Source organism: Mastigoproctus giganteus, chromosome 1 (genome assembly GCF_048544385.1).
Source record: "Mastigoproctus giganteus isolate SK-2022 chromosome 1, ASM4854438v1, whole genome shotgun sequence".
Taxonomy (NCBI): Eukaryota; Metazoa; Arthropoda; class Arachnida; order Uropygi; family Thelyphonidae; genus Mastigoproctus; species Mastigoproctus giganteus.
In genome coordinates this window covers 4,259,856-4,276,078 of record NC_143575.1, presented here as the reverse complement: position 1 = coordinate 4,276,078, position 16,223 = coordinate 4,259,856, and the positions used below count along the sequence as shown (strand labels likewise).

The 16,223-nt window shown below is 38.8% G+C and overlaps 1 protein-coding gene and 1 long non-coding RNA gene across 3 annotated transcripts in view; one reads left to right on the top strand and one right to left on the bottom strand.

Annotated features, from left to right (window-relative positions):
- Positions 1–10,475, bottom strand: part of LOC150090503 (uncharacterized) — a 160,201-nt gene extending 149,726 nt beyond the window's left edge. Inside the window, exon 1 of the long non-coding RNA XR_016547220.1 lies at positions 10,384–10,475. This is a non-coding gene — a long non-coding RNA (uncharacterized LOC150090503). The remainder of the gene's footprint in view (positions 1–10,383) is intronic.
- Positions 10,476–10,840: 365 nt separating this feature from the next.
- Positions 10,841–16,223, top strand: part of LOC150090502 (tripartite motif-containing protein 2-like) — a 150,867-nt gene continuing 145,484 nt past the window's right edge. Inside the window, exon 1 of one of the 2 annotated variants that reach the window (XM_090378513.1) lies at positions 10,841–10,960. The gene's annotated coding sequence lies outside the window, so the exon portion shown is untranslated. The remainder of the gene's footprint in view (positions 10,961–16,223) is intronic. The other variant, XM_090378506.1, reaches the window with a different exon arrangement.

The following is a 16,223-nucleotide window of genomic DNA, read 5'->3' as shown; positions in this document are numbered from 1 at the left end:
GGATACGGTAAAAATAAATAATTAAATTAAATTAACGCATAGAGAAACATGCAGATAGTAAGAAGAAAAACTAAAGGAGTAGGAATAATAGAACCTGAACTCCACAAAGGCGAAAAATAGTGGTATAGATAAGAAATAGTTTCTCCTACGTCCTCGGATTGCCCTAATAATTTCGGAGAAATAAAAATAAAGAGTGTAGGACAGTTTAAAGACATTACAAGATATAAGTTGTGGCTCGGGTATGCCCGGGATCGCAAACCCGTTCCTACAGCTCAGGGTCCTACTATAGGAACGGGTTTGCGATCCCGGGCATACCCGAGCCACAACTTATATCTTGTAATGTCTTTAAACTGTCCTACACTCTTTATTTTTATTTCTCCGAAATTATTAGGGCAATCCGAGGACGTAGGAGAAACTATTTCTTATCTATACCACTATTTTTCGCCTTTGTGGAGTTCAGGTTCTATTATTCCTACTCCTTTAGTTTTTCTTCTTACTATCTGCATGTTTCTCTATGCGTTAATTTAATTTAATTATTTATTTTTACCGTATCCATCACATAGGGGACACCACATATTATTTTGACGACTATTACATTATGTCCTAGATACGGTCAATATGTAGTATGTATTATATATTTAATCTTATTTTAATTATTAAATTACGTTCTCTGTCGGGTCAACGATGATTAATATATGCTTACATTTATATTTTACTTATATTTCTTACCTTTGATTCTAATATTTCTAAATTTTATTATCATCTTTCGATTTATTTAAATTCGATTTATTTTCGGCCTATACCGGTTTATATTTGGTTTAGATTTAAATTACTTAGCATATATTGATCATCACAGAAACAGAGAACCTTGTCGTTTTTTGCCTTCATTCTGGGTGGTTGGCCCCAGTTGACGTCATCTAGATTGTCGGTAAAAAGCGATAATAATTTTTTTTTTTTTTTTGCGTTGTCTTAGGTCCCTGATGGTATTATTGTTGGATTTATTTTCTTTATATTATCCGTAATATTATAGACATTATGGGTGCATTGCATGATTGCTTGCAACTGCATTGACTCATAAATATTATTTACATATTAGTTACAGTTACTTTCGTTTTAACTTTCTTTACTTTTTTATCAATAATTACAGTATAATTATATATATATATATATATTTGACTTTATGAAGTTCAGTCCACTAAACAGAATCAGCAAATAACTCTCTGATTAACTTTTTTTGACACCTCCCAATCACTGATGAACTCTATCCACTCTGTTATTATTTTTTCTTCTTTATTAATTTATTTATTATTTGTTTTACCGATAACTTAATTTAATGCATACTTCTTTTGTACATAAGATTTTAGTGTTGGAATCTATATCAATAGTTAATTTTACTGCTGTATTTCATATTATTATCGACTGTTCACTGTTCTGCTCTTAGATACACTGTTAATGTTTACCTGTTGTGTATCTTGTTATTAATAAAAAAAAATAAAAATAATATATATATATATATATTATATAGAAAAACAATATTGTATATATATTATATGCAAGATTCTTTTTACCCACTTTTCTCATTTTTCCAGATCATCTTTAAATTTATTCAAGTTCCTACCGCCATAACACTTTAAGGAACCAGCTTGAAGTTTTTTACTTACGTTAATCAGTTACTCTGTAGCTTAAGGCAAGTTTCCACACATTTGTTACTTTTGTAAGTTTGCCATTTAGGAAACAGAATTTAGTTTCCTCATCCCGTTTCAAGCCTTAATCATCTCAATTAGGTTTCTAGGCAGATGCCTAGTTTCCAGACGTTGCAATTTACAGAATGCAAATTTTTCTTGATAAGAATACACTTTTAGCGTCAGAATATTTTTGTTACTTTTTTCTGCGCCTGGTTAAACAAATTTACATCCTTCTTAAAATGAGGCGTCTAATCAAGTGTGCAGTACTTCAGATGCAATCTAACTATTACCTTATATAGCAGGATAATTACCCCTTTTGTTCCTGCTGGCACGATAGTGGAACAAGACTAAACATGCGCATCGCACAATTCAACCTGTCTAAGTGCAAAAAATACCTGGGTTCGTGTCCCTTCAGACGGGAGGAGGTTTTGTGAGCCTTTTTTTCACACTCTGGTCAAATTAGTGGGCTGTGACGAGGGTTGCATAGTTTTCCTCCAGATAGTCCAATTTTTTTCACCCAGGAAACATACACACACACAAGAGGGAAAGTGAATCGTGCTTGTTCTCAAGGGTAAGTTTTTGGTCCAGTAATGTGGAATCTGGTGTTACATGACGGGCTGATACGTGATGTCTACTTCACAACCATGATTGCCTACGCGGATGATTTGGTAATGTTAGTAAATTGTAGCTCCATACTGCAAATAGAGCAGCAATCTAACACAGTTCTGCTAGCGTTGTAAAGGAGGTAAGAGACTCACCTGCTGTGTCTGTCCCCTGAAAACAGTAAGTGTATTCTTTTGAAAGGTAATTCTGTCTGTCAACAGGAACCCGGTAGTCCAGATAATTGGAATAAGTCTACAGTGTGTTAAAACAGTATCATATCTTGCTATAAAAAAGATAAAATGTCTTTTGTTTCTCATGTTAATCATTTAAGACAAAATAAAGTACGATTCAATGGTATGATTGGAAGGATAACTAGGTGTGAGTGGGGAATTCGGGGAAGAGCCCTTGCTCTTCTTTATGATTGTGCATTCCTGTAGTTTATTTCATATATATATATATTTTTTTTTTTTTATGAAAACCCCAAACACGAGAGGTATGAGAACCTATAGTACTTAGTACCGTGCTTGGGTTCGAGGTTGAGAAGACGAAAGAAGATATTTGTTGACATTGGACTTGAACTTCTGTAGACTGTAATTTTCAGGAAATACGTATGAAGGAAGGTAGTTCCAGAAAACGGCAGTTGAATGAATAAACGAGGGAGATGAAAAGTTGGTTCTGTGAGTTTGAAGTTGGAAAGTAAATGGATGTTGGCTGGTGGCGGCACGTGTTTGGACAGTTTTGAAAGAGAGCGGGAATTATAGAAGCCAACTCAGAAGAACAGTGCCCATGGAAATATCTGTAGAAGAGGCATGCAGCAGAAACAGCACGTCTATGAGACAGCGAGTGGAGGGACTCTGTTAGAGATGAATCATTAATTAACCTAACTGCCCTCTTCTGAACTGAATCAAGAAGCCTGAGAGAGGTTTTGGGAGCTCCGCCCCCAGATGTGGGAACAATGTTCCATGGCAGGGCGGATTTGCGATTTGTAAAGAGTAAACAGCTGTTTGGAAGAAAGGTAACGCTGAGAGAAAGAGAAAACCAAGTTTTTTTAGATGCAGAGGAAACAATATTTGTAATGTGCTTGTGCCAAGAGAGATTAGAAGTCGGGGTAATCCCTCCCCAAAAAAAGAAATATATCATTTTGCCTAGAAATCTTTGCCCCACTGGAGAATTACCTGGAGATCGGCATTTAAGGAATTGGTAGCAGATTTTCCAGTAGTTGAAGCTGATTGAGCAGGAGAAGGTTTCTCAAAATGGAAAGTGGAATGCAATGTGCTATCATCGGCAGAAGTATGGATAGGATTTCCAGTCAATGGAAGAAGGTCATTAATATATAAGAGGAAAAGAGTGGGGGAAAGAACTGAACCTTGGGGGACACCGGCATTAGTGGAGAAGTTAGAAGACAGAGAGCCATCTACCATCACCCATCACTCTCAGTGAGCGATCGGAGAGAAAACTGGATAACCAATTACAAAAAACAGTTGGCAAACCATAAGATAGAAGTTTGTTTAGAAGACCTTTATTCCAAACACGATCGAAAGCCTTTGAGATGTCGAGCAACTGCTTGTGTTCCACCGAACTTTTCCATTGAATTAGTCCATGCACATATATGGGTGGATTGTGGACTTCAGAAACTACATGTGCGCTGCGCAAAATTTTTGCAATTCAGAGATTAATGCTGCTGCGAATGGGTATGGCTTGTCGTACAGTTTCTAATATGGCCTTGTAGGTTTTGACTAGTAGGTTGCCATTGGACCTATACCTAGTGTTTCGCACCCTGTGCTTTTATTTTAGACAGGAGAAAACTTATGAGAAACTGTTAATTGCATTATATTTTACCCATAGTAATAAGTATGAAAAAGAAGATAATCTGGAATGAATTAATCTCAATGTGGCAGGAAAGATGGAATAATTCTGATAAGGGTCTAATAATTAGGAAATTTACACCTGAATTACTAGGTCAGGTAAGGGTATGCCTTATTGGTTTTCTCGGAATCTGTATTCCATCTTCTTTCTTACAGGATATAGATCGTTCTTCGCCAAACTGCACGCTCTTGAATGACAGAAAGAGTTGTCTGTTGTTGTGGTGCGGTGGAGACTGGTCGCATGTGCTCTATATGTGTCAAAAATACCAGGGTCTTAGACAAGAACTGGTGTACCAAATGAAAGATGTTGAGGAACTTCGGCCAGGTTGTGAATGCAATAGTTTAATGACCAAAGAGAACTTTGTAGCGGTTCAGGATTTTGCTCGTAAGGTGCTTATGAGAAGAAGGATCCTGCTGGAAATTGAACAAACTACAGAAATATGTTGAAATGACAGTAATTTAAATATTAGTCAGTCTCAGGCGTAGATAGCAAGGTTTTTTTCGTCCAGTAAAACAGGCAAATCGACCAGAGAACACGCGCAATTTACAGACGCAAATACGGGTTTGTGTAATCAATTACGGGTAACCCTAATATAATAATAATTTTTTTAGTACTTTAAATACATCGCTTCTCGGCCTTATGGCTTAGATCGTAGTGTAGTACTTTAAATAGTCTGCGCAAGTAGCACAGTGGTATCGACCCCGTCCTCCCTACCCCGGGTGGAAAAGGCCCGGGTTCAAATTCCGTCGATGACGCGAGGAATTTCAATTGTCTTTTTTCCTTCCGTTGCCGAGTTAATCGGTCTCAAGCGTGGACAGGGAGGTTCCACCCCCAGAAACTGGGGGGGGGGTCGTCCAGCAAAACAGGCAAATCGACCAGCGATCACGCAGTTTGCAGACACAAATACAGGTTTATGTAATCAATTACGAATAACCCTAATATAATAATAATGTACTTTAAATAGTGTGAACCACTTGGTGGAACTGTGCCTAGGATTCAGACTGTTGGGTGTCTTCTGTTTGCGATGTGATATGGGAGAAGTGCATTGGGCTCCTGTGAGGATTAGGCCACCACGCAGACTGCAATGTGTGAAGAGTCTTGGACACGGATGTCAGAGATAGTGCTTCTGTGAGCATGAGGAGGCAGCGGCTGATTACTGGACTAGTACTAATTATAACTGGACTACCATTTGTTATCTGAGTGATGATGCGTGAGCTTAGAATTTGTTGTACTATGGCTAGTAGACATCTGGAGAAGAGGAAATTGGACTGGTTGTAAAGGTGTATGAACGGTTGCTTGCTGTTTATGCTTTGTGTATTTCCTGTTTTCTCCTCCTTCACTTTGTTTCTTTCTTCTCCTAGTTTGCGTGCTTCCTTTTCAATATTCACACTACTGAAGTGTATATATAGTACGTAGTTGAAGAGTTAAATCTTTAAGTTCTAGACAATAGTCCCTCGCCTGACTGCACGTGCCGGGGATAGTAATTAGTCTGTTCAAGCTTGCTGCAGTGCATATACACCGCTACATTGATTAGTCTTTATCTGTACGGTGTTCCACAGTTTGGCTGGGGCCGCATATACACATAAAAAAAAAACACCTTACAAGCATGATACACCGAATTTAATAGCCTTAGTTGCCTTGGCGCAAAATAAAAAAAAAAAAATCCTGTGAACTTTCCTGTGTCGCTAATATGACATGAAATCTCTACTATTTGGGCAGCCCTCAGTAGCACAGTGGATAAAAATCTCTGTCTTCCGCAGCGAGTAGAAAAAGACTGGGTTCGAACCGTGTCATTGAAACGAGGAACTTTTATGGCTATATTGTATATTCACAACGAGGCTGAGTTAGTCGGTGTCAGGTGAGAGTTGCATGAGTTTTATTCCGGAAAGTCGGCTTTGTCGTCCAGCAGACAGAAAAAATCGACGAAGAATACACAAATACACAAGTATGCTGATATGTCATAGCCTAAGTTGCTTTGACGATTAATACTCGTAAACACACACACGCACATGTGCGTGCTATTTGAACTCAAAACTTTAATTTTAGGAATTATAAAACACAGGAAGATATACGTGAATACAGAAAGCGATATTGTTGTTTTGACTTTTCTGTGCCAAAGGTTAAGGCTGTAAGACGTGTGTGTGTGTGTGTGTGTGTGTGTGTGTGTGTGTGTGTGTGTGTGTGTGTGTGTGTGTGTGTGTGTGTGTGTGTGTGTGTGTGTGTGTGTGTGTGTGTGTGTGTGTGTGTGTGTGTGTGTGTGACTAACGTTTTTGGTTTCAATTTGGGTTAAATTTTGGAGGATGAAAAATCAGAGTTTTTGGGCGAAAAATTCGGATTTTCATCTAGAAAACAGGCAATCCGATCGTAGAATGTGCTTATAAGTATTCTGCGGTTCGTTTGTGCACCCCCCCGTGGTTCCCTACTTTCTATGTAAAAGGAGCCGAGCCGTAGCTTGAGTGGTCAAGCGCGAGGGTGGTAAGCACAACTGCTTTGAGTGACTGAGGTTCAAGCCAGCGTGACTGCTAAATACGGTGCTGTTTCCTTTACTCCCTCTCTATTTTGGGAACTCCTTCTGTTTATACTCCAGGGTAATCGTCCCTGGAGTATAAACAGAAAATTCGTTAAATTTTTTAATCTTGGCTAGAATGTGCCACACATTCAGATTGGAGCATGAACGGTATTCATTCTGCAGTGTTCTGTTTTTTAGACATTTCAGTATCACGCTTTTCATTCTGCATACTGAATGAACTGTTTAGCAATGCTAATTGATAGCTTGGCTCAGTAAAATTCATTTTTGACACACACACATACACACCAACTTAAAGTTCCGAAAAAACACGAGAAACTTACTGTTGGTATTTTGGCAGATCTGCTCATACCAGTCTGTATATGCGTCCATCCTGACCAAGAACAGCACGGATGTATTTCTAGATCTGGCTCCCCGAAATTTCTCCTTATTTTTATTGTCTAAACTATTGGTTCCCAAACTGTGCGCTGTGACAATTTGGCTGCAGCAACCTTCTTCAAGTGTGCTGCGAGATTAGGAAATATTTCGTTGTGTTCAATAGTAATCAGTGTTTAGGTATGCTACGAATACAGCGTCTTTTAATTCCAAGTGGTACAGAAGTTTGGACCATTGCTCTAACTAAAAGGTGCATCGAAATTATGAAAGTTTCATTGCTTTGTAGACCCATAAAAACTGCTGAACATACTAAATGGAGTTAACCATCGAGTGTATAGAAATTCTCAGTGGTAGATTCACTTGGCTCGCTATAAAGTTTTAAAGGAATTATTTTTGGGTATGCGACTATTCGTGTAGCTTTTCTGTGCACCTGGTCCAACAAATGTTGGACCAGGTGCACAGAAAATGAGGCTTCAAAAACTTTTTGCGGTATTTCAGATGCGATTCCACTTTCGTCCTTGTTGTCACAAGAGTGGGAATGGGATTAAGTCCACATTGCAGAGTTCGATGTGTTAAAGTGTGGAAAAGACCTGGGTTCGAGTTAAGTCTGGACGGGAAGAACTTTTATTGGCTTTTTTCACACTGTGGTTGAATTAGTCGGCTATTAGCGCAGCTTGCATAGTTCCCCTCCAAGAAACTCCAGTTTTTTTCATCCAGGAAAAGGCAAGCAGGCAGTCCGTAGAATACACGAAACGTACAGGCACGATGCACCGATCTTCGTGATCCTAGTTGTCTAAAATAAATAAATATTCTTTTATTTATTTATTTTTATACTACAGTCCGGGGACTTTTTGATCATCTTTCGTATTTTCAAATTTTATTTATTTGAAAGGCAATTTTGAAACTATTTTTTGGGATCTTTAAAATGAATTCTTACGTTAAGTAATAGATTTAACATTCATTTTATGAATAAAATTTTGAAATTTGTCACCGGTTTTAGGAAACTTAAAATTGAGCTCGATTCATTTGTTTGTTTAATATAAGAACTTTTCTTATTTTGTTTTAGTTTTTTCGTCATATGAAAGCCTTTTGTTTAGCGTATGCATTAAAATAAACTGTGGAAGAAGTTGATGGCCATATTTAGATATCATAGCATTAATTGATATAATATTACTGACGTTTAAGTGGGCAGGAAGCGCAATATTTCTTCTGAATATTACTTCCACTCTTTGATAAGAGTTCATATTTATTCTCGTGTTCCAGTGTGATATGTCTTGAATGATTCAGCAACTGTTGCCAATATTATTTGTTATTTATTTGGGGAACCGTGGTTAGCTGTTGGTTAGATGCAGATATACCATCTCTTCGATACTGAAGAGATGGCGCAACTACGTCTAGCCCATCCCCCCACAATACTTAAAAAGATAACAGGACCTCGTCATTTATTTTTTATCTTTGCAATAGCGGAAGGTCACGAAACCTGAGCATTAACGAGGAGTAGTCATAATGATTGCTGATGGGATGTTGAAATAATCTAATTACCAGAGTTTTCTCTGTGAAGCTCTGATGAATGAACCCGGTTAACAAGATACGATTTGGTAATATCTCGCGCTATTACGAGGCGAAACAAAACTGGCCAGCAGTTGCTATGGCGACGTTAGGTTTTGAAGGGAGTGGGGAACTACCTGTATCTGAAAGCTTCTGAAAAGGAATGCGAAGGTGACGTGTGCAAAGTCGACATCTTCGTGTACTTCAAGTTTCATCAGATTCTGGGATTTAGCTTCCAACGTCAGCTTTACGTCTATCTCGATGTCTTTGTTTTGAAAACAGATTTATTACTCTGCGGGGTTTCTGTCAGTGCGAAATCACATGGAACGATCTTCCAAGTGATGTGGAGAGATGATGCAATGAATGGGATAATCGAAGGAGGGAAAAGGAATGAGTTGACATCTTTCGCCTGTGATGTAAACTTCGCCAGAACTAAGATGATTGCAGAACAGCCTTAGTAGGATATGCGCCAAGACGACAAAATGATAGAGCAGAAATAAGTAGTTTACGGAGGAAATGCACAGAAGCGGAATTAGAGTCAAATTGAGACTTGAATATTAAAAGCAACCACTACGAAATATTTCGTTTGCAGGTTGTAAAGTCAGAAATTGCGCCCGAAGCACTAAATACACCCTATTAATGAATGCAATGATGTTGCGATTGGCCACGTAAAATTAGTGGCGGTGGGGAAGAGCCCCATGAGTCACAGTTAATCAATTTCGAAGACGCTTCGAGATCTGCAAAGGTACTTTAGAAAACAAGCCCAAGTGATTTAAAACATCCACTGATTTTTGAGAAAAAGGAGGTAAAATAAATTCCGTAATATAAGTTCGCGTTTATATTGATCAAAAATTCCTCAAAAATATTGTCATCTGTCCATTTGGTAACTTTTCATATAGTCCTTCCTACGAAATGTGTTCGACAGGAAATATTCGTATGTGTTTTGTGATGAGGACGAGAACATTCCTTGCCTTCCAACACTTGCTGTTCGTTAGCATTTTTAGTTCATTGACTGTCATATTACCAACTGATAGTTAAATATATTCTAAAAGGGTCGAAGAATCCTCTTCTTGTCATCTTAAAAGGTGATTTTACATTTATATCTCTCTATTACTGCAATCTCATCTGTTTACCGACTCATTTTACATTCACCAAAAGTAATTAAACATGATTCACTGCACTTCTTTTACGTTATTAACGAAACACCATTTAAAAAAGACACGGCCTTTTTTTGTTTTAGAATAGGAACTGATGTTGCTAGTCATGCCATATAATGGACCGTAGCATGTTTGCACTGCATGACAAATAATGGTCCGTTGACTGCCCTACTTTTGTATAGAACAAAAAAAAAAAATAAAATAAAAAAAATAATAATAATAAATAAATAAAAAACCTTTCCTGGCTTTGTGCGTTTGAAGTTGAATACAAAAAAAGGAGATGAGATCCTTTTAAAAATTCTCTTTCCGGCGAGATTACGATAATTTTACCTGAAAGGTCAAGAAATTAAATTCCATTATGGTTTGAACTTTTTGAAAGATGGTGTTGCGGTAAGGTTGTTCGAAATAGCAAAATCAAAACTCAAACCGATTGATAGGAGTGTCTGAGATTGGCGTACTTATTTTGTTTTTAGGCTACGAAAAGCATCGCACGTCTGACACCCTGCCAGACGAGAAATGCTGCTGTATGTCGGTTGCCCTTGTATGGTACAACAAACGTGACCTCCCAGAAACGACGGCAATTTTCACCTACACCGTGAAAGAAAGTATTTCCATTACTTACCTCTCCCTCGTGTTCTAGCGGAGTGCAGTTCCTCTCTCTTTCTCTCGCTCGGGGCGTAGACGACGCGAGGAATAAACAGGTTAAGAGTTCCGCCTGGTAGTGCCGCATGCAGCCAACAGATTTAGTGAAAGGTACCTTAGTGTACCTTATTTACAAGGTTACCGGAAGCACGCGCTGAAAAAGTTTGATAGGTGGCACTTCTCGCAGTCTTCCTACTTGTTGCTTCTCAGTTATGAAACGACTGGGGCGGACTCTGATTAGGGTTAGCGTTTGCTGTCATTGCGTTCGTTTTTTAAATGATCGGAAATGCCCTCGTTATTTGTGTTACGATAATTGCCTCTGGTATACAGCTGACCCTTAGCGTATGAGAGATAAGACTAATAGTTGAATTATTTATATAGAAAAATGTATCTATAAAAAGATTATAAATACGTGCATATTTGAAAGAACTGAGGCTAACGTCTTTCAACTTATTTTATCAGTAAACAGATGAGGATCAGTGAAAAATTGCTGCTGACGTCAGAACTAAGTGGATTAAGCAATTTATAATTCAGTAGGATTTTTGGCATGTGCAAAGGTACTGTAACGTAGTTTATTTATTTATTATGATTTGGGCATAGTTTAAAGCTTTTTTCTACAAAGAAAACATGCGCTTTTGATGTGAATGAAGTTTGAAAACAATCTTTTCGTTAATTTTTCTGCCTGTTTAGTAATTTACTCGATTGAAAGAATAGATTATAAAATAATGATTTTTTAACGGCTAACAGTCTGCTCCCACAATTGATCTTTGGCAGAAAATGTACCTGTCATTGCTTGTTATCAATGCGCGAGTTGCGCATCTCGTTGGTTGTCTCGGAATGTTAATAGAAGAGAGCAACGGACACAATGCGTATTCATGTTCTTCGACGTCTTACCATTACGAAAAATTGTTGTCTAATGATTTATCTGAAATAATTTCATCTAACGAAGGTAAAGTATTCTGGGCCAATCAGGGATGAGCATGTGTCATTGTCCTTGATTGACAGCACACCAGGCCAAAAACGCGTGGCTCCTTCTATTCCAAAACAAGTCATTCCAACCGCCGCTTCTCTATTTTTGATAAAAAAAAAAAAAAATTATTTTGAGAATTTTATTTTGACAGCCTGGTATAGTAAAATGTCGTACGTTTTGCTGTCGAAATTATTAAATATTTCTAGATTTGGGTTTCCTCGTCAGCTTTTTGAACAATGTAGCTGAGTGGGAAACGCGGGAGAGTAGCACACCTGTTTGAGTTTGCGTAATTCGAGATCATGTGACTACTAAATATGGTTAATGATCATATCCTTCTGAATCTAAATGACTAGTTGTAAATTCCTCTGCCTTAAGTCGAGATGGAGTATAAAGAGAGCGAACCATTCAGCATTTCATGTTTTGCACATTCAAATCGCTACATTTTGGCCCATGGACAGGTCTTCAAGATGACAATCAATCGGAACAGCTTCAAGATTTGGCCACTCTTACGAACAGAAATGTTGATATTAAAGCTACTCATGGTGATTCATTGCCACGAATTACTTTACTGTTGAAACAGCTGCTGTAATCGTTTCACAACTGCAACAGCTGCTAATTTTGGTCAACAATTAGCTTAGCAACGAAGAATTATTGCCTCCATGACAGTTTTTCAGTTGTGTATCCCCACTTCTCCAATTAATCAAACTACATTTTTTATACATGAACTCGCACCTTAACTATTTCGTCCCTTCCAACCTTGCGTCGGAGGCAGGTGTCCCGTTTGCTACACTCCTCCCGGTACGGTGGCTTAGTATTGCAAAATGACTGCAAAGTCCTGCTGTTTAAAAAGAAAGAAAGAAAAAAAAAAAGGTTAAGTAAAGTTTACCGTGAAGAGTGTTTTGGTGCAACACAGAGGTAAATGAAACTGTGTTAAGCTCCTAAAAACTCATCTGGGCCCATTAAAAAAAAAAAATATATATATATACAGTATTTATATATATACACGCGTATTTATTTATTTATTCTTACCTTTAAGTAGAACCAAGTATATTTACATTAATACAATATTATACTGCATTGAAAGTTTTATTTTTTTATGATATTTATGAAACTATTCAGGCTTCCCCTTGTTTAGAACCAGGAGGGGGGGGATATTGCAGTGCACTCCTTCCACTATGCCGCTTGTTATAGCCATTAATTTAAGAGTTCAAATACCAGTCTGTGTTCTGATATACAAATTAACGCGGGATCCTCGCCAAAGATTATATTCTTTGGTTTACTTCCAAGAGGCACTTTTCAGTTTTCTTTCCAGACTGTGGCACTGCAATTGTTAGTGAACGAAATTAATAAGTCTTACAGAGGCCCATTCACACGGTTACCTTTTATCGAATCCAGTCCACTCCATTCCACCGACACCACTGAACTCCACCTGAGGTATAATTGGGAAACAGGCAGTGGCATCATTCACTGTGAACAGTCACAGCGATTCCATTGTTCTTTGTAGAATCCTGAGCGGGTCCCTTGTATTAGACAACTGGAACCGAACCCGATCCGCACTAGTACCCACAAAACAAAAACATCGGGCACCTGACCTGATGCAGGATTAAAAAAAAAGAACAAAAAAAAAAAAAAACACATCAATAAAACTCAACATTTATCTGTCTCTCTTCCCGTGTCCCCCCAAACGGTGATATCTGCCACCATTGCGGGGGGGGGGGTCAAATGACACGATTTTGGTATGATTCTTAAAGATCATTTGAGGTCATTTAAGATATCTGGATGGGAGGACCCCAAAATGTAGTCTCGCTTCTGCCCAGAAGACGAACATTGTTTGCTTCAGGATTCGTCTATGCTTGTTCAGCTGTCGATTCTAGCGCATTATTTCTTGGAAGACTGCATTTTTATGGCCCCGGATCCCAAGGGAATCTTTGCGCAGTATGTAAAGCGATTTGTCTAAGAGGCTGTTTCTCGTTTATTTCTTTTCCTATAGATTGTGCCGTACAAGCAATAAGCAAGGTCCAGAAATGAAAATCACCTTTCGTTTCTTTTTTTTTCTATGTTTTACTAACAAACTAACCCTTATTCCACTTGGTCACTCTTGCGGCACTGCTCGTGCCTAACGACTCACATGACAGATAAGGACTTGGCCCTGACGTGGGCAAAGTGATAAGTGAAAGAAAGCTCTTCATCTCAAGTCGTTCCTAAACCTCTGTTTGTTTGTTTAAGAGTTTTATGGCGCATCAGCGTCTGAGGCTATAATGCGCCAAGTCAAAAAATATATAAAATATAAGAATAAAATAGTATAATTACTTAATAAAAGAGTATACAACATAAAACAGTTAAATTAATAAGCTGTAGAAGCTTAAAGATATCTGCCAAATCGTCACTGTTCGATAAAATCTGTCTGAGTGTATAAGGCTCAGACAGATGGATAAAACAAAACCACGATCATTATTAAAATATGTACATTCATTTAAATTATGCTGGACTGTTAAAATAGTGTCACAATATCTACACATGGGACGGCCGTCTGCCTTTTAAAAGGTAAAAAAGTAAACTGCAGCCATGATCAACCCACTGCAGGATGCAAGCCTCCTAAACGATTCATATTGAGGGAATGGACCATAATCTGCCACCCTGGCCCAGTGCAGGTTGGCAGATCGACCCTATTTAGAGTCAGGGGCTTGACCCAGATCTACTCCACGAGCGTGTGCTACTACACTCCCGCTCTTGAACACTCGGCTACGGAGGCGCTTAGCAGATAGCAAATGCGTCAAGTGACAATGTTCTGTGCGCAGCCGAGATAGAACAACTTCCTCTTTACGGTTCCTGCACACACACTAGACTTCCAATGTTCGGTTATAGGCTTAAACTTGTATAACTTGTTTGCAGCCTGCCCATCCCATGAGTATTGCTATTGGTAAACTAATTTCTTAATTACTAATTGTCTGTAGTCTGTATAGGGGACTAGCAGGCAAGGGTTAAAAAGTGTTGATGATTTGGCTGCATTGTCTGCCAAATCATTTCCCAAGATACTATGATATGGCTAGAGATCCAGCAGAAACGAACGTCAAATTCAGATTGAGAAACGAAGTGTAGCTTCTGCTGTATCCGGGACAGGACTGAATGAGGATTAAACCTCATCGATGATAAGAAATGAGAGAATCAGTATATATGATACTTTTTTGGTGGTGGATAGTTTGCATATGATCAAAGACTAGGTCAACCGCTTGCAGCTCTGCTGCATTGAGGGAAGATCTGCTCAGATATCGTAGTGTCCGGGAAGATCCTACAGCCATTTCTGACTGTGAACCATCTGTGTAGACTGGCAAGAAGTCAGAATGTTCAGATCGGTGTGCTGAAAAGAGCTGCAGGTAGGCAGCAGATGGTGTACTGTCCTTTTCCCAGTTGTTAAGAGAGATGTTGCACGGTGGGATACGAGCATGCCAGGGTGGACGATGTTGCCCTGGTGGCGGGGAAACATTGTTTAACGTGATGTCCAGATCTTCGAGTAGCCGTTGAATACGAATACTGAATGGATGATTGGGAGTCGGCGAGTGTTTATAGATTTTCCCAACGTGGCTCAAAACTGGGTGTCTATATGGGGTGCTCTAGCAAGGATTTCAATTTTAAAGCATACTGTAGAGAACTTCCGACGAAGCGATAACGATGGTTCATTTGCATCGATATAAAAACTCTGGATAGCAGATATTCGAAATGCTGAGTGGCAATACAGATCGCCTGATGGCGGATGGAATCGAGCCTTCCGAGTATACTGTCTAGCAGATGTGTATACTTGGGACCGTAATCTAATTTGTAAATTAGGTTATCGTGTACATGTGGGTACTCTATCGTTTACACACATGATAGAGGTGCATCGATCGGCACCCCAAGAATTAGAGGCTGCACGTGGGATGTTCATATCGTGCACTTCATATGTAACATATGTAGTTGACGAATGCGTTGCAGGAAGGTCAAATTTCTATCGAACACAAGCCCAAAAAATCTAGTGTTAGGTAATATTGGAACAGCATTCTGTCCAAGTCACAAATCAGTTCAGGATGAAGGTTGCGCTTGCTGCAAAAATGTATGCAAACGGGCTGGGCTTTTGCTGGGAGAACCTGAAGCCATTATTCATTGCCCATGAGTTGAGGTGATCAGTGGTATGTTGCAGTTGTCTCTCGATAACTCTGTTGTAGGATTGAGAAAAATGCTGAAATCATCAACTTAAGAGGGCACAGTTTACAATTGGAGGAAGTTGTTCTGTGATGGAATCCACTTTGATGGCAAAAAAGCGTAACACTTAAAATGATCCCTGGGGTCCTCCCTACTCTTCGCAAAAGGGCCGAGAGATGGTAGATCTCACACAAACTTGGAAACAACGATTGGATAAAACGTTTTTAATAAAGGTTGGGAGATGACCTCTAAGACCGATGCTATAAAGGTCTTTTAAAATTCCAAATCTCCGCGTTGTGTCATACGCTTTTTCCATATCGAAGAACGCGGATACCAGGTGTTCTCCTTTTAAAAAGGCATTCGAATGGATGTTTCGAACTGAACTAAATGGTCCGAAGTGGATCTATTCCTTCAGAAGCCGTACTGCACTCTGGAGAGGAGCCCATTTGCCTCCAAATACTATATAAGGCGGGCGTTGACTATTTTCTCCAGGATTTTGCACAGACAGCTAGTCAGAGCGATAGAACGGTAGTTGGGACTTTGGGATCTTTTCCTGGATTAGGAAAGTCAAGCACAATTGCTTTATTACCAGGAATCCGTAAACTGCTCTTCTAGAATGATTCTATTATACAGAGAGCAGTTGGTTGATGGGTTTTGCTGGCAGATGTTTAATC